Genomic DNA, 20,462 nt, shown 5'->3' with positions numbered 1-20,462 from the left:
TCCTCCATCTTATTTTCAAGCGTCTTAATATCGTCCTTCACGCTACCCCTAATCTGCGCACTATTCTCCTCCATCTTATTTTCAAGCGTCTTAATATCGTCCTTCACACTATTCTTCATCTCCCTAATCTCCTCCATCAAAGCCCGCATGGCTTCACTATCCATGTCGCTATCCTTTGAGATGATAGGACCCCCCTCGCTAACGTCGGCATCAACAATCCACAACAATATAATTATTATTTATTTTAAAAGAAAAGATTCCTCTATCCAAACTTTACGTTCTTCCAGCTTCAAATAATTTTTACTTTAATCGTCATTGCAAATTAAGCCTCAAAAACGGCTATCATTGAAGCTGCCTAACTGCCTAACATCATTAAGGTTCATGAAATTTATATGAAAAGCAACGGGAGATTTCCGAAAATGATTATAATATTAGCCCTCAAATTCAGTTAATAAAGTTGCCGGTTGACCTGTAATTCTAAAACTGGGCTCGATTTTAAATACCAACACCTGTGGTATGGTGCCAGTAAATCAATCCATGCCTTCAGCCTTGAGGTCCTTCAAACTCACAAAGTCATCAGAATCTCAAACTGAACCCATGAAATCAACCTACTGCCACTTGAAAAAGAAAAGTAGGCGTGAGGTTACCTCTTCTCATCCACGGTTATACTAACGTAAAATATATTTCCTAATAGCAGGTTGTTTGGTGAAGAAACACACCACTGGCTAATATCCGTGAATAGATATGCACTAAGAAAGAGCCACTATTCACTTCGAACCTCACTTATGGGAAATTCATTTTATTGTTTCCCGGGATTCGAACTAATCCCCTTGAATTTTGGATACGCCCCTGCTTACGCGAATGTCATGGCTCTGCCCATATCATTGGACCATGACTGTGTTCTCATTCATAAACGATTTAAGATTGACATCAAGGTGTCACTTATTCAACTATAATGAACTGGGCCTCGCGTGGAAATGTCAGAAGCAGACATAGGTTACCAAATAATCGTGCCCACTCCTGGAAGCCGCACAAGTATGCCTTGCCTATTAATCACCACAACACGCCCCTATCTTCGCATTAATATTATGCGATATGTGGGATAATTATGCGCCTATTGAACATGAAAATTCGTCCATTAAACCGTAAAACATGTCCCACCTGGAGCGTCATTTTATATAGCCACACATTAGATGTCATTTTATATGGCGCTAAATTTCCTAAATCTGGGTAGCCCTTATTTACGGACATATCGAGCCCCCACAGTTCACTTACGCCCTTTTATCTGGCATCACGTTGGACGTGCCATTTTGTATATGTGCGCGTCACGTGGAGATGTCAGATAATATAAATATACGCGCCTATTTAACAGTAAAACACGTCCCACATTGGGCCGCCATTTTAGTATATGCACCCGCCCCTACCTAACTGGCACCGGCATGAGATCTACAGGGTCGCTAACAGGTCAAGAAGTATGAAGTAAATAGGCGCTGAACTAAAGTAAGCTTAGAGGCGTACAAGGGAGGAGAAGCGGGGCATATAACTAAAAATGAGAACACCTTCGAATTAAAATATTTGACTAACGAACCGGTTTATTGAACCTTAATGATAATGGGAAATGATGCATTAAATTACCCTAATGAATTACATTAACATTTACAAATGCTTGTTGTAGGTTGTTTGTGGACCTCAGTCCGTTATACGTGATAGAAACGAGTACGTTATCGCGAAGCGATGTATCGTGACATATAGCGAATGGAAATTTTATCATAACACTGAGGCTATATTATCACTAACACATAAAACTAACATGCGTCCGACCACACGTCTGAGCAATCCCTATTATAATAAAGATCTAAATTTCCCAATGAAATGACACAAAAAAAAAATGAAAATACACACATATGATACAACACCTGGGATCGAACCGACCCTCGCTATTCTAGGCATCGTCGAGCTGATGGACAGAACCACCACTGACCTTATGTACAACAACACATGACACAAATAAACACATACATGGTACATGATATGCAAGTAAAACACTTAAAAGGCACTGGATCTTCCTTCTGACACTGTAGGCCTCCAATGCCTACGTTGAGCATCGAACTGACAACCTCTTGTGATGAAGGCAGGGTCCTGTAATCCCTATCTAATTATACTCGTACAATTAACAACGATTCATTGGCAAACATTACCATCATCTGCCGGGTCGCGTGTTAATTATTTCACAGCTCTGCCGTGTTAGGTAGATCACATTATTTCGCCGTTCAAAGAAAACAACTTCCCTTTTAACAGCCCCGTCCTATCCTCCTCCGCTTACGGGACATTCAGACAAAAAAAATACACGCTGGGCCAAGGCCAGACGGTAGTTCTCCCTCCCCTAGGGGTCAACACTCACATTAACAGGCGTAACATTCCCTTTTAAAAGGAAACTGTAACACATCACTCGGACGCACTTCCACAATAAACTGCGGTCTTAAAATGACTCGCGCAAATCACCTTAAAATAAACACACATCTACCCAGCAGTATCATATCATTCTTGCAACGCGACTCCCGCCCCATAATGGTAATCTTTGCCCGATTGTTATTATCATTATTATTGTTATTATTATTATTATTATTATTATTATTATTATTATTATTACTATTATCGTCGTTCTACATAGCTTACCCGCTACCTTACTTATACGTGGCCATTGCGCGGAATCTATACAGCAATTACAACACAATTAAGCACTCGCGCGGCAATTAACATCTGATTACTGACTGCTAATTAATCGATGGCCGGCACACGGCTACACTATCGTCACACGGCAATACATGCATTAATTAATTACTTTTCACACGAATCGATGTTTAATACACTTATTATGATCACTTCCTGGCATATTTAATCACAGAATCAATTTAAACCTATCACTCCTTATCTAAGTATTTCAAAGGGTGGAAATTTTGAGGTTGTCACGTTGGCCGCTGGGTCTCGTAGTGACGTGCCTTTGCATACCGCAGTACTTACCGTTTTATATACCATGCACTTATCAAATTAATGAATGCTCTAATAACTACTCTCATTGCACTCCCATAAACTAATTATTACTGGTCTTCTGACGCAAATAAACAACAGAATCTCCCAAGAAAGAAAATAATTGAATGAATCACTATCCTAAGCAAAGCTAAAGTATTATATTCCCTTAATTATTTACACTCGATTACTCAGACCTGTAGTCGGTTTCCTAAGCTAAGAATTAATTACTACGCGCCCATTCCGGCGCTCTATTTCCACAGGACTACATCTTTAAATCCCTTATAGCGTCAGTTTACAATAAATATTCCCATCCCTTCTATGCATGCCAGATATTAGAACTTTGTACTCATCTCTATCACATGGTGGTGATGCCTTTGTCAACTCGGGAAGTCCATCCTGAGTTTACTCCTCCTCCATGGGCACCACGGTGATGATTTCCATTAATATTCCATCTTGAAGTTGCTGAGCCATTGTTTGATGATGTTGGAGCCGCTAACACTTAATCCTGCACAGACACAACGACACTGTTTAAATCACACTCCGGTTAACAGCGTTCAATGTGAACGTCCGGTCACGATCTCCTATGCGACTATGTAAGATTCTTATATTATAGTAATCATAATAAGATGATTTTCCACGTCACGGTTTTCCAAAAAGTTAACACTGGCGTCACTGAGATCAAACTAAACACTGTTTATGCAAATTGGATTATTTCACCTTAAATAGGAATTAATTTCTATTGAACAAAGACTTAACGAAGGCTTAAAAGAGCGTAGCTGCGCCGTCAATGAACCGCAAACCCGGACTGACCCTTGTCCCGTTCTGCAGTAGTTTTTACTAGGGAGCGGTACCCCTTCCCCTAATTTGCGTAGCGCCTATTCCCGGCGTACTCGAGGTAAAATAGTGCGGGCGACCGGTGACCAATATCTAGTTGGTGCGATTTAGACATAACCACTCAATTATCCTTCGGTGAATCTCTTTAAATTAATTAAAATCTGTTCTGCTTCCCCCGCCACACGGGGTGAAGTCCCGATCTCGAGGAGCTGTCGTGAGACTAAACAGATGGCCCCAGTACTTTTCCACGCAGAAACAACACAGTATTCTTTCTTCGGCTGAAAGTTATCACGGAAGAGGACATTAAACACTCTAAATAAATGTCCCAATGACATTTATCCCTTTTAAATCGGGAGATGAGCCCCTAATTAGAGTTTTGTTAATTTTCTATTTCGTAGGTAATTAAGTTGGCCAGTCCGATTCCAAGATGGCTCCTATATTCCGTTTCGAAAAAGTTAGTTTCCCCTCATTCTGTGAGTCTTGAGGAGGGATGTCTTCTCTCGAGTGATGTCACAGGGAATCCCCATTCATAACCCCTCCCGGGTCTAAGTTGGCTTGGCTTCATCTACGGGGCCCCCGCTACACAAAGGATAATACTGCGCAATAAGTCGCAGACAAAGAAATCTCGTAGAATAATTTTAAAATACACAATTTATCTATCTCAATGGTATGAATATTAATTAGTTTCGGTATGACCTCTATTAATGATATGTATATTAATCATTCTCAGCGTTCTTTCATTTTAATAGCATTGCGTGTGTAATTATGGAGATCGATATCAACCAAAGGTCCTTGGATCATGCCCCTATCGGGTTCAACACGATGACCATTATCACAAACAACGCCCGGACCCGTAGTGGTTCCCGCATAATGGTACTGCTCCTATGTAACGTAGACCCATGGTTTTCCTCGCAAGGTGATACTAGTTGCAAGTAACGTCGACCCATGTTGTTCCGCACGTAATGGTACTGATCACAAGTTTTCTAATGGTTGTGGGTTATCATCCCTTGGTCGCCCCTTTTAGTCGCGTGCAACGACATGCCTTTGATGTATTCTACATCTGCGTTCCCCCTTCCCGACTGGGGGTAAATAAAATTTAGAAACAGGATGAGGAAAAACTTAGTGTGCATTGAATAGCTTGTACGTGACATGTAATGGTGATTATATTTTTAAGGGGAAGAACAGCAACGAGGTCATCATCGGCTAACATTCGGACACAAGAATTAGAAAACCTTGCTCCGGTTATTCGTGTGGGCTTCAGGTCTAGTGCAAACGGTAATTTTGTTCGAAAGACTCCCACTAACTCTTTTCATATTTATACCGTAAAAAACATTATATCGTACACATATTTATTTCGTATAGCTGAGTGGTAAGCGTAGTGGTCTTCGGTTCAGAGGGCCACATACTGGATTCCCAGCCGCGAAGAGCATTTAACCGTGTCAGGCGGTTTCTTTCTTGCTCGAAAGGTAGGATATTTGTGTTCGTCTTAATATACATCTTCATTCACATCCACATAGGTTTGGCGTCAGGAAGGGCATCCGACCATAAAACTCAGCTTAGCGTAAAGACAAGAGGGGTAGGTTACGTTTGATAGAAAATCTCAATTTTAAAACCGAGAAAGTGGCTAGTGCTGTTTAAGTCACGAAGCTATCAGCTTGCTTACGGGAGATTGTGGGTTCGAGCTCCACTGTCGGCAGCCCTGAAGATGGTTTCACGTGGTTTCCCATTTTCACACTAGGCTGTACCTTAATTAAGGCCACGGCCACTTTCTTCCCACTCCTAGTCCTTTCCTATCCCATCGTCACCGTAAGACCTATTTGCATCAGTGCTCATAAAGCAACTTTTTTTAAAAACAAATTATCCATTGTAAATAGAAAACTTGAAGTCTGGCGCTTCAGTAAATGGTCAGCGTACTGCCCTTCGGCTCAGAGGGATCCAGGTTCACTTTCCAGACCGTCCGGTGAACTTAAATGTGTATTATTTAATTATCTCCGCCTCTGTGGTGTAGTGGTTAGTGTGATTAGCTCCCACCCCCGAAGGCACAAGTCTCGATTCCCTCCTCTCGAAATTTGAAAAGTGGTACGAGGGCTGGAACGGGGTCCATTCAGCCTCGAAAAGTCAACTGAGTAAAGGAGGGTTGGATTCCCACCTCAGCTACCCTTGAAGTGGTTTTCCGTTTGTTTCCCACTTCTCCATGCCGAGGCCGGGATAGTATCTAACTTAAGGCCACGGCCGCTTCCTTCCCTCTTCCTCGTCTATCCCTTCGAAACTTTCCATCCCCTCGCAAGACCTCTGTTCAGTATTGCAGGTAAGGCCGCCTGGGCGAGGTTCTGATCCTCCTCCACAATTGTATCCCCCTGACCAAAAGTCTCACGCTCCAGGACCTGCGGTTGATGCGGTAGATTTAGGATCCATCGCTGAGTCCAGGGGAAAAAGCCATCCCTGGACGTTAAACGGATTAAGAAAGAAAGAAATTCTTCTCACTCGGGGACTGGGTGTTCATGACCGTCTTAATCAGGAATGAGAAGTAATTGAGTGACAGTAGTCGAATTACTTGTAACGATTATTTTATTAATATTTTATAAAATGTCCGGTTCGGTAGGATAACGATAAGCACGATTAGCTGCAATCCTCGGTGATTTGGGTTCGATTCTCTGTACTGCCAGAGATTTAAGAATGGCAGCAGGGCTGGTACGTGGTTAGAATGATACATGCGTTTCACCTCCATTAGGGGTGTGCCTGAAAAGAGCTGCACCACTTCAGGATGAGGACACGAGTTTATTACTTACTTCAAAAATGTATTTTTTACTCGTAATTTACTTCTTGAAATAAAATGTTAAACGTTACATTCTAGTATTCTTTATTTAGTACATCGCCAGTTTGGCAGCTTGGAGCCCCAGCACTCGCACGTCTTCGCGTCAAGGGAATAAAGCTAAGGAGAAGACGCACATTCTCTCATTCACTCGCTCCTTGTTATGGTTAATGGCATGTTTACCCCGAATTCCCGTTCTGTCGACAATCGCATAGTGCGTGAATAAACATATGATGACCATGACTTTATCCGACTCGTTGGCTGAACGGTCAGCGTACTGGCCTTCGGTTCAGAGGGTCCCGGGTTCGATTCCCCGTCGGGTCGGGGATTTTAACCTTAACTGGTTAATTCCACTGGCACAGGGGCTGGGTATATGTGTTGTCTTTATCATCATTTCATCCTCATCACGACGCGCAGATCGCCTACGGGTGTCAAATGGAAAGACCTGCGAGCCGAACCCGTCCTGGGATATCCCGGCACTAAAAGCCATACGACATTTCATTTGCCATGACTTTAAGGAATTTGCATTCCCCTGCTGGAATACATATTTCGAATCAGTTAGCGTTGAATATAATGACAACACTATGGGACATGAAAAGAGTTGTAGGTACATTCAAAGAAAACCCGAAAACCCGGATGACCTCCACCATCATAGAAAAAATTAATAAAAAGGGAACAACAATTTAGTGTAGAAATTTAAGATTCTAGGTACACATGTCTGCGTCTCCACTTCTCAAGTATTTGGTCAGTAGCTACCTATGTTACGTGAACTAAGAACGTAGGAATACGTTAACTGTGGAACCCTTAGTCAACGAAATCTACACGCATGTTCACGAAAACCATTCAAGCTTAAAAGACTAGAGTTAGGAAATTCATATTCGCACGACTTGTGCATTAGAATGTTCTGAAGAAATGATTAGCCATTTGAACCATGTCAGCCCTCAGGTTCAAGGTCAAGATCAGTACATCAGCGCACCACAACGAACTGGTAAAATGTGCCTGCGGCTCTCGTTGTGGCTATAAACCAAAGGTAAGAGATCAGTGTGACTTGAGCAGACGTGCAGGATGCCTCCCAGACGTATGCGAGAACCGTACCGTCAAACGAGTGAGTTTGAAAGAGGGCGCATTATGGGCATGAGAGAACGTGATGCATCCGTCCGCGAAATTGCTCCTCGTGTGGGAGGAAGTGAGTCGGCAGTGCAACGGGTGTGTACAGAATGGTTCACAGAAGGCCGTAGAACACGACCTGATGGGTCTGGTCGCACCACCCAGGCCACCCTTGGAGAAGATCGACACCTTACCTGAATAGCATTGCAGGACAGATCTGCGTCCTCCTCGGCTCTGGCGCAACAGTGGAACTCTGTAACACATCGTATACTATCAGGAGTGACAGTCTGTTGCCGTTTATTACAGTCTGGGTTACCGGCGCGTCGTCCACTTCTCTGCCTATCTTTGACTAATACGCATAAACATGATAGACTGAAATGGTGTATGTAACGATGTCACTGGGCACTGGAGTGGCAGTAGATAGCGTTTTCGGACAAATCCAGGTTCTGTTTGTTTGAAAATGATGACCGCATTATGGATCGCTGCAGACAGAGGGAGAGGCATCACAATGACTGCATTCGCACAAGACATACAGCGCCAAATCAAAGCCTTATGGTGTGGAGTGCTGTTGGGTACAACCACAAATCACAGTTTCTGCGTGTCCAGGGCACTGTGTCCATTTTGACCTTCGTGAATGACATCCTACGACTCGTCGCCATACCCATTCTGCACGACACCCCAGACGCCATATTTCAGCACGACAATGCGCGAACACATATTGCTGCACGAACGTGTGCCTTCTTCTTGCCACAGGATCTCAGACTGTTGCCATGGCCCGCCCGATTACTGGACTTGTCGTCAATCGAAAATGTATGGGATATGGTGAAACAAGGGGTGCGGCGCTATGACCCTATGCCAACCACCAGAGATGAACTGTGAGACCAAGTGTATGCAGCATGGATGGCTGTACCCCAGAAATCTATTCACGCCTTATACCCGTTGATGCCATCACGCATGGAACAAGTATTAGTATCCATGGAAAACCAAGTGCATACTAGGCAAAAGGACACATGCTGAACCTAGGTGACTGAAATGCTAACCGTTTCTTCAAAACACACTAGTGAATATGTCCTGTTAATATAAACTTCCAATCTCTAGTCCTACAAGGTTTTCTGTTTCTTATGAACGTGAGTGTATATGGATATCAATAAGATGGTAAGTGAGTTTTTAATTAAATACATTTTGGTTGTTTTGACCTTCTTCTGCAACACCTTTCTGCTTGAAGACTTCATTCAACGTGCAGTTGTTTCAATCATATACTCAATAACTGAATTTAAAAATTGGCACACGCTTATGTGCAACATTTAATAGAACAGTCCTCTGATGCGAATAGCCTTCTCAAATCTAACTCTGAGTTATTTAGATCATTTTATAAAAGTAGAAGAGCCGGTATGAACAGTTTAGATGGTAGAGCGCTGGCTTTCTGATCTCAAGTTAGCGAGTTCGATCCTGTCTCATTCCGGTGGTACTTGAAGGTGCTCAAATACATCAGCCTCGTATCGATAGATTTACCGGCACGTAAAAGAACTCCTGCGGTGCAAAGTTTCAGCACATCGACGACTCCGAAAACCGTAGAAGTAGGTAGTAGGACGTCAACCGAAAAATATTGAATTAAAAATAATATATATTTTGATTATGACGATGTTGGTTGTTTAAAGGGGCCTTAATAGCTAGGTTATCGGCCCTTTATTCTACGAGTTGAAAAGAATAGACAATTAAAATTTTAAATATATCTACTGAATAGAATTTAAATGATGAAAATGAAAATGAAAAATAAAATTATCAATAAAATATAAAAGTAAAAATATAAACTAAAATCATCAGTGAATCTAATTCGCAATGCCTTATTTGCTGATAAGATTATAGGAAGTATATATTATATTGGAATAAGGCTTTGCCTTGAGGTACAGAGATATTTATATCATTCAATTTAGAAGTTAAAGTAACACATTAAAATACACCAACGTGAACTAAAATAGAGTCAATGGGATAGAAGAACACTGAACAAAAATACACTAACACAAAATGCACTTTTACACAGGATAAGAATGGATGATGAGGTCTGTTGATTGCTCGTCACCTCGTAGGATGAGGGAAATGGCACTGGATAGTTTTAGGCTACGATCGGCCAGGTCCACATAGGCCTACTCCGTAAGGATGGGGCCTGCCACTCCACCTCCCACTGGGACATAACCAAATGTCTCAGCTGTGAGCGAATATCACTGGCTGGAAGCTTATAAGGCAACGGGAGCAATGTAACAGCCTCCTTGGCGGCCTTGTCAGCTAAAGGATTTTTTTATTCACTTCATCTCTCCTTGTAACTGAAGAGGATAGTGCGATTTAGGGTGATATATGGTAATTTGAACATTATGTGCGTTCTGGGAGAGCTGACTCTGAATCAGTTGGTAAAAGGTGAGGATAAGGTCACAAACAATGCTAGACTGTTAACACTATAAACACAGATAGAAAAATTAACTCCGCGGCCCGAAAATTCATAGATTCTTATAAAGAAGATACGTCTGTATTTGTATCGATATGAAAAAAAATTCTTTTCCTTGAGTAATTTTCTTTTCATTCACACAATACAAATATTTTAAGACGTGGAATGTTATTAAGTGAGAGGACTGACCCTCAAGTTATTTATCGATGCAGGCATTATCAGTGCGTCATAAATCATGTGTGAAGGTCTAGGGGGTTGGACATATGTCAGAAGTGATAGATGTGCCTACAAGCTAACTTCTTATGAAGGTCGTAATAGAATTCTACCGTGTGGCAGTAAATGTCCCCAAGTATACTGTAATCGAAGTTGATCTGCGAAGTACAATGAATTACGTATGACGAGACGTGCGAGCTAATGATATCATCGTTAACTTCTCATCAAAGCAACTTCAGTTTGAAACTTGGTCATTGCTTACAAAATTTCTGAGGTAGATAGACCTCCTAGTGTGTAATAGGTTACGCAATCGCCTTAACTGAAGGTTGTAAATCGAATCTCGTTGCACTTCTTTGACATTTAATAGTGTGAGGGACTCGTGGCAGAAGATTTACCAACACAAAGATACCCGTTCCAATTTGAAATTTTAACATTTAAATATAAATGAAATGACAGCGAATTTACGTTTATATGGCACTAAGTTTTATAAAATGTGACTTACGTAGGTTTAGCTCTCAGGTACAGGAATTTATTTGTTGGAGACATAAGTCTGTTCGCATTTTAATCCATACAGGCGAAATATTCAGCCTGGGGAGTATACAACCCGCTATACAGCAGCGATATAGCAGTTGCCGCATCAGTCATTCACGTAGGCTAGCAAGAATGACACCATCAGCTGTTTAGTGGACTGTTTCAGACACCTTAAACTTTTTATTAATAACATTATTGGCTTTGCGTCTCACTAACTACTTTTATGGTTTTCGGAGATTCCGAAATGCTGGAATTTAGTCCCGCAGGAGTTCCTTTACATGCCGGTAAACATACCGACACGAGAGTGTCGTATTTGAGCAGCTGCAAATACCACCGGACTGAGCTAGGATCGAACCTGCCAAGCTGGGGTCAGAGGGCCAGGGTCTCAACCGTCTGAGCTACTCAGTATGGCGCTCTTTTATTATCGCTAGGTTAAAAATACTTCACAAATTCGGAGGAAGATTTATGCTGTTTACGTTGAAGATGCGATAACCGATCGGCCAAGCCAGAAATAGTTTTCTTATGTTTTCTTAAGACAGCATCTATTAGAAGGGGAGTGAGACAAGCTTTGCGCTGTCTTCATTTTTGTTCAACATGTTCATTGAGGAGACCATATTAAAACTTAAGTAAAAAACCAAAGGAATTAAAATTAATGGACAAAAAGTCCACTGTATAAGGTTTGCCGATGACATTGCATTAATTGCAGATTCAGAGAGGGAAAGAAGAAAAATGCTATGAGTTTTAACATCAACACTACAAGAATCAGAATTGAAACTGAACACCTCGAAAACAAAAGTATTAGTTGTCAAGAAATCAACTAAGGAAATACCAGTAGACATTAAGGTGGGCGATGAAAATGTACAACAAGTACCGGTAAGTTAATTTTGCTACTTGGGAAGCATTATCACTCAGGACAACAGGTGCACCACAGAAATCAGGAAGAGGATTGCTCTAGCTAAACAAGCCTTCAGTAACAAGAAACGGTTTCTGACAAGCAGGAACATTAACATTAAATTTAGGAAAGAATTTTCCAAAATGTTTGTATGGAGTGTTTTGTTGCATGGTTACGAAACATGGGTCTTAGCAGAACAGGATATAAAACGCCTGGAAGCAATGGAAATGTGGATATGGAGGAGGATTCTGAAAATTAGTTGGACAGAGAAAAAGTCAAACAATAGGGTCCTTAAGGAAATAGACGAAGCAAGGGAATTGATCAACACTATACAAAAGAGGAAAACCAAATTCATTGGCCACACACTTCGACATAACACATTCCTCACCACTCTGCTGGAAGGAAAAGTTCTAGGTAAGAAGAAAAGGGGAAGGCCGAGGAAGAAGTATCTGGATTCCGTGATGGGCAGGCTGAATTTGGAAAAATATGTTGAACTGATACGCTCAGCAGAGGAGAGACAAATGTGGTTGTGGCGACAAGGCCTTGCCTTTAGGATATGAATGAATGTTCTGATATGGAATTCCCTCCATAAAGGACAAACCTCGTACCGGAAGACACTTTTTGCTATTAGCATTGCGTCGCACAGACACAGTTAGGTTTTATGACAAGTAGCTGTCATTGGGAATTACAAGTGGGAGGGAGGGTTGTGTAGACAACAGAAGGTACCCGGGTTTGTGGGACATAGTGGAGGGGCGGGGAGGGTGGGGTATATACATCAAAACTGAAGAACCAAGCTACAAAATAGTAAGTTTATGCTCTCTCCGTAAATTTACTCTTTTCTTACTTTCTTAAAATTTTGCCTTTCGGTCTTAACGACCATTTAGCCAGCTACAATTTTGTATGTTTCTGATTATTAATTATGAATCGACTTTGATGATTTGAACTCACACATTTAAGACGACCACAAGCACCCAGCCACCGAGCAGAAGAAATTAACCACACGAAGTTAAAATCCCCGACTCGGCCGGTAATTGAACCCGAGATCCCAGTGACCAAAGGCCAGCACATTGACCACTTAGCTATGAAGCCAGACTCTGAGTGAATTTCGAGAGAGAGGTAAAGGTTGACAGTTCACGAACTTGAGTGTGGTAATAGCTTTCAGAAATTTTGATTCAATACTATGCAATAAAAGTTTCACGAAAGGATCAATATCACACGTGTGTTACATGTGATTATACAATTAAAAATCATGCAGTGTTTGACTACGCACTAAGAAACTGATATACACTAAACAAACTGCCAGACTGACGAATACGAACAGGAAGCGGGTGAATCATACCTCAGTGTGCATGACATTGGCAAAAAATATACCCCTGCTACCCTTCTTCACAGCACATGCCGTGTGTCCATAACTTGCTGCGGCGCTATACAAATAGGTTAACCGCGACGAATAATTTTTGCGAATCTCCGCTGATATTTTTGAAATATCTAAATAAGTCATTAGCTGACAAGACGATAGGGCTTGCGGAAATTGCTAGTTTTAATAACTCCTACAGTTCCTAGTTCCAGCTGGCTAAAATGGAATAAAAATATAATGTTTTCTCCAGAAAGTAGGGGGAGGGGTGCACTGTACCTCACCCCCTCGCTTTCACCTAATCGCCGCTACTGCTTATGGCGACGATGGAAGAGGAAAGGGCTAGGAGTGGGAAGGAAATAGCCATTGCTAGAGTCCTGCACGGATGCGAAGTTAGTGTCTTGCCGGATACGAACTGTATGGCAGTGCGAATAATTTTGCTGATAATTTCTAAATGATGTCATTTATGGATTTTCAATCAATCAATCAATCAATCAATCAATCAATCAATCAATCAATCAATCAATCAATCAATCAATCAATCAATCAATCAATCAATCAATCAATCAATCAATCAATCAATCAATCAATCACTTCTGATCTGCATTTAGGGCAGTCGTCCAGGTGGCAGATTCCCTATCTGTTGTTCTCCTAGCCTTTTCTTAAATGACTGCAAAGAATTTGGAAGTTTATTGAACATCTCCCTTGGTAAATTATTCCAATCTCTAACTCCCCTTCCTATAAACGAATATTTGCCCCATTTCTGGTCGTCTTGAATTCCAACTTTATCTTCATATTGTGATATTTTCTACTTTTAAAGACACCATTCAGACGTATTCGTCTACTGATGTCATTCCACGCGATCTCTCTGCTGACAGCTCGGAACATACCACTTAGTTGAGTGGCTCGTCTCCTTTCTCCCAAGTCTCCCAAGTCAGCAGTTGTCCCGAGAGAAAATTCCTCATAAACCTGTGACTGTAGGGGTTCTGGTGCAGGTGTCAGGACTATTATATTTATGTTAACAGAGCTATCAATTTCAATACATTGGGTGTAATGTACTGTAGTTAAATTTTTACATTATCCGCGAATAACAGTTCGCGGATGCGAGTGCGGATAACAGTTCGCGGATGCGGATATTATTTTGTATATTCGCAGGGCTCTGGCTATGGTCTTAAGTCAGGTACAGCCCCAGCATTTGCCTGGTGTGAAAATGGGAAATCATTTGGAACCATCACCTGGGCTGCCGACATTGGGGCTCGAGCCTACTATCTCCCGAATATAAGCAGACAGCTGCGCGACCCTAACCGCAAGGCCAACTCGCTCGGTACCGGAAGACACATTATTACCGACGAAGAAAATATGAAGGAGTAGGTTGAAAGTTACCTAACGACGGCAGTGAGAGAAATAGCTCAAGTGCTGAATTTATCGTCTCGTAGTGTGAGGAAACACCTGTCCGTCTCGTTGCCTGAGTGGTCAGCATTGAGGATTTCTGTTCACAGGATCCCTGATTCGATTCTCAGCCGCGTCAGGGATTTTAATCGCGTCTGATTAATTATTCTAGCTCGGGGACTGGGTGTTTCTGTTTCTCCCAACACTCTCCTCTTCAAATTCAGACAACACTACCAATCAGCACAGAAACACGCAAGAGTAATCACATCCCTCCACATAGGGTTGGAATCAGGAAGAGAATCCGGTCGTAAAACAGACACAAATCCACATGTGCAACACAGTTCGCACCCGCGACCCCACATGTGTGGCAAAAGCGGTGGAAGAACAATGTGAGGAAACACCTGAAGAGGCTTTTGCTGCGATGTCTGGGTGCCGCATGAATTCAGTAAAGAGAATATGGTACGGCACTTGTCCATTTGTGTCTCTTTACTAAGGCGCAAAGAATATGATCCATTTCTGTAACATCTGAAAACGGGCGATGAGAAGTGGATAATTTATGATAACAATGAAAGGAAAAAAATCATGCCGAAGAAAATGTGAGCCTCCACTCACAGTTGCTTTGCATTTGGTGACATTGGAAAAGCATATATTTTGCTATCTGTGTTACGTCGCAACGACACAGATAGGTCTTATGGCGACGACTGGATAGGCAAGGGTTAGGACTGAGAAGGAAGCAGCCATGGTCTTGATTAAAGTACAGCTCCAGTATTTGTCTAGTGTGAAAATTGGAAACCACGGAAAACCATCTTCAGGACTGCCGACAGTGGGGTTTGAACCCACTATCTCCCGAATGCAAGCTTACAGCTGCGTGGCCCTAACCGCACGGCGAACTCAAACGGTAAAGCATTCTCTACTATGAATTGCTTTCTATCAGTTCAGTGAGATATTATTTTCAGCTGGATCATCTGAAAGAAGCCATTGAGGAGAAACAGCCAGAATTAACAAATAGTGATGTGTGTGCCGGGCTGAGTGGCTCAGACGGTTGAGGCGCTGGACTTCAGGCCCCAACTTGGCAGATTCGATCCTGGCTCAGTCCGGTGATATTTGAAGGTGCTCAAATACGTCAACCTCGTGTCGGTAGATTTACTGGCACGTAAAAGAACTCCTGCGGGACTAAATTCCTGCACCTCGGCGTCTCCGAAAACCGTAAAAGTAGTTAGTGGGACGTAAAGCAAATAACATTATTAATAGTGACGTGGTGTTCCATCATGACAACGCGGGACCAAACGTGTCTATTGTGACTCGTCGGAAGTTGCGATCTTTTGGGTGGGAAGTGTTACCTCACCCCCCCCCCCCCCCCTTACTACCCTGATATCACTCCATCTGATTACCATGTCTATTCCTACAGAATTTTCTGAATGCTAAACGCCTTGCTTCGTTGAATGACTGCAGAAGGACCATAGGACAGTTCCAACAAAAACACCAAAAGCAATGTACAAACAACACAGCTTAGGAAGCCAATATGTACAAAATTTCTCTTGAAATGTAATTGTCCATCCTGTCATCAGAGGGAGCACCTAAGGTAATAGTAGAGACATCTATCAATGGATGTTCAAACTTCTTCTGAAATGAGTTTCATAGTTTAACATGGCCTTCTAAAAGGCGCTTAATTTAAATGCATGGAGCGAGCGTATCTCCGGTAATTTTTCAATTTTCTCTCACGATACTAATCAACTATAAATAAATAAATAAATAAATAAATAAATAAATAAATAAATAAATAAATAAATAAATAAATAAATAAATAAATAAATAAATAAATAAATAAATTCTATTCCTACACTAAAACAAAACATTTAATAATGTTTCGTAAAACAACATCCTTCCTTACAATAAACTTAAATTTTCACTTTCAAAATAATTCGAATCGCACGAACCTCAAATAGCTCACGAGAGATTGTGCGATTATAACGAAACCGTAAACACCGAAGGTGGCTCCAAAATGAGGCGTACTATTCAAGGTGAGGAGATAAATAATTTGCCATTGATTTCCTCACTGAATCAGAAAGTGCTATTGCAGCAATTACACCTTACAAAAACTCGGAGGCACATGTACTTAGAATGTCAATACTCAGCATCACCCATACCTCAGCATCTTCCATATTGTCACAATCATACGTTTTCTCAGGACACCGGTACCCATAACACGTTTTCAATTCCGAAAGGTTTTATGGGCGGCCAAAGTGTTTGAATTTTGTCCAGATAAGGCGCGCCAGTAAAACATCAGGCACATATCACTCACGTTAGCTAAATTAAATGCCAATCGACTGCGCTGAGAATCGATCCCACAACCTTGATCATACACTGCACGCTACTAAACCAACTACGCTTGACAATCAGTCCTACAGAACTGATAAAATAGTTTTCAATATATGACTCAAATATTGCAATAAATTGGGAATATTATTGAGAGTTAAAGTTGATAGACGAAAGTTCCTTCCGGGCAATATACATGTTTATCCAAAAGTCCGTTAACATTAGACGAGGCAATACTTCGCGGAATATTGGAGGTAGATGGGTAATAATTGACACATGATTGGCATGGCGTGGGGATATATTGGCATCGAAATCAAGTACACAAAATGACCAACAAATGGCGCTGGACAGCAACAAATCAGGTACAAATGGCCACACATGCTTGACATAACATGGGTTTTTATTGACGCCAACAAAGAGTGCACAAACAGGCTAACAGACGGCGCTGGACAGCAACACGTCAGTGATGCCACATGAGATCCGTATACGGTATACAAGGAGTTATCGTGAAAGAGAGAGTCAGATGCGCCTGCAGTGGTGGCATGTTGACGTTACCAGAAAAGGCACTTTTAGTAAAGCTTTATTTATTTTGCTGTCAATAAACCCCCGTTTCATGCCAAACATGAGTGTCAAATATTACCTCTCTCTCCATCTTCAATAATCCGTAAAGCATTTCCTCGTCAAATTTTAATAGATTTTTGGGTCCCCTGTACTTGAAGTTGACATTAAAGTCATCAGGAAGGTAGAGAACTGAGTCTTTTTCTCTTAACAGTGTCGACCTGGCTTATATATCGATGGATCTGTTCAATACTTTTACAAGTCTAAAATTTCACTTTTAGATTCATTTATCCCTACAGCCTATTTATTTATTTATTTATTTATTTATTTATTTATTTATTTATTTACATGCCTCGGGAGGTCAACTAAGTAGAGGTGGGTTCGATTCCCACCTCAGCCATCCTGGAAGTGGTTTTCCGTGGTTTCCCACTTCTCCTCCAGGCAAATGCCGGGATATTACCTAACTTCAGGCCACGGCCGCTTCCTTACCTCTTCCTTGCCTATCCCCTCCAATCTTCCCATCCCCCACCAATGCCCTGTTCAGCATAGCAGATGAGGCCGCCTGGGCAAGTTACTGGTCATTTTCTCCGGTTGTATCCCCCGACCCAGAGTCTGAAGCTCCAGAACACTGCCTTTGAGGCGGTAGAGGTGGGATCCCTCGCTGAGTCCGAGGGGAAAAGCGACCCTGAAGGGTAAACATATGAAGGAGAAGAAGAACAATGTGAAGAAGAAGAAGAATAAACAATGAGGTGTCCCAAGTAAGAAGTATAATTTTATTAACTTCCATAAATATACTTAGCTGTCCCAAAATTACTTGGATCGGAAACAAGGAAGGCAAAAGAAAATTGAGCTCAGAAACGAAAATGCAGCGTGGAAACTTTGATCTCATATGTCCAGCCTTCCATGATGTTAGGAGATGACAAATATCATTTATAAATATGTCAAACATAGGCGGCTTACTACCAAGGAGACTTTCTGAGTTTAATGAGGGTGGAATTGCAGTATATATATTTTCTTGAGCAAGCCGTCCCAGGAAATGTGCCAGTGCGCTCTTGGACAGCGGAGCACGGAAGCACTCTCCATTCATCGTCATGTCAAAGCTAGTCCTGTTATTATGCAGAGGAAGTTTGTTCACGATGTGAGCTATATGTCCTCAGGACATGTGTAGCAAACATATAAGCAGGAAGCGCCCTTATTATCCTGGGAGACGTAGATCAAAAGAAGGTTGCATGTTCAAGACGATGAAACTTTGTAGATGATGTGCATAACCATTGGCAGGAATTATAGAGTAAGTTGTATGAATAACTGTTCTTGATAACTTGGCTTTAATCCTTTTGTCCTTTCATACACATAAATAGAGCACTTTGTGTTCAATTCATTATTAATTAGCCAGGCTGAATGTTTAAAACAGTAGAGCACTGGCTTTATGAGCCCAATTTTGGAGCTTCGATCTTTGAGGGAAATGGGTTCGATTCCTTATTACGAATTTAAAGATAAAAATTTCGTTGTTCCGTATTAAAAATTATCACAGTTAAATTGAAATAATAAATATGGTAGTTCATCATCATCATCATCATCTGTTTACCCTCCAGGTTCGATTTTTCCCTCGGACTTAGCGAGGGATCCTACCTCTACCGCCTCAAGGGCAGTGTCCTGGAGCTTCAGACTCTGGGTCGGGGGATACAACTGGGGAGTATGACCAGTACCTCGCCCAGGCGGCCTCACCTGCTATGCTGAACAAGGGCCTTGTGGAGGGATGGGAAGAATGGAAGGGATAGGCAAGGAAGAGGGAAGGAAGCGGCCGTGGCCTTAAGTTAGGTACCATCCCGGCATTCGCCTGGAGGAGAAGTGGGAAACCACGGAAAACCACTTCCAGGATGGCTGAGGTGGGAATCGAACCCACCTCTACTCAGTTGACCTCCCGAGGCGGAGTGGACCCCGTTCCAGCCCTCGTACCACTTTTCAAATTTCGTGGCAGAGCCGGGAATCGAACCCGGGCCTCCGGGGGTGGCAGCTAATCACGCTAACCACTACACCACAGAGGCGGACAATATGGTAGTTCAACCTATTCAATACATGTAAATAAGAGATGTAGAGATTAAATTCTTATTTAATTAAAAATGGAAATGGTACCGGTTTCGACCCCAGTCTGGGTCATCATCAGCCCATTATAACTCGAAAAGCAATGCATAAGTAAGAAAGAAGTTAAAGGTCAAGTCCACACAATATCAGTTGAAGAGGCGATATAAAAATGACGGGGGTAGGCACTGTTAAATTTAGACGCAGTCGAATGTGAGTTACTTCGGTTGAGCTGCTCGTCTTCGGCTTCTTAATGACTTTAGATCTTCATATTTGGATTGTGTTGTGACTTTGTGCTGACGGTGTATGCAATTTGGCTCATTTAACTGTTCTCTTCTTTTCGTGAACATTGTGAGACAGTGCCAAACATTGCGTGTGCCGTGCTGACGGTCGGAAGATTACACATTACTTCTTTTAAGTAACTCACATTCCACTCCGTCTAAATTGAACAGTGCCTACCCCCGTCATTTTTATATCGCCTCTTCAACTGATATTGTTTGGACTTGATCTTTAACTTCTTTCTTACTTATGCATTGTTTTCGAGTTATAATCGGCTGATGATGACCCAGACTGGGGTCGAAACCGGTACCATTTCCATTTTTTAATTAAATAACAATTTAATCTCTACATCTCTTATTTACTTGTATTGAATAGGTTGAACTACCATATTTATTATTCTTTATTACGAAGTCAAACAATTCGTAAAGTAGGTGCCCACTTATGGACAGGCATATTGACCTGGGATGATAACTAGGTTAATCCTTTCGGATAAATTAAGCTGGACAGAGATAAAATAATCATTCAATCCTATTTAATGCCGAAAATCTTCGTCTTCTACACCTCAGAGGCGTTTGTGGCCCCACAGTGATCAAGATGATGATGATGAAGTTTGTTGTTTAAAGGGGTC

This window comes from Anabrus simplex, chromosome 4 (assembly GCF_040414725.1).
Source record: "Anabrus simplex isolate iqAnaSimp1 chromosome 4, ASM4041472v1, whole genome shotgun sequence".
NCBI classification, from domain to species: Eukaryota; Metazoa; Arthropoda; class Insecta; order Orthoptera; family Tettigoniidae; genus Anabrus; species Anabrus simplex.
Note: the sequence above shows the minus strand (reverse complement) of the source record.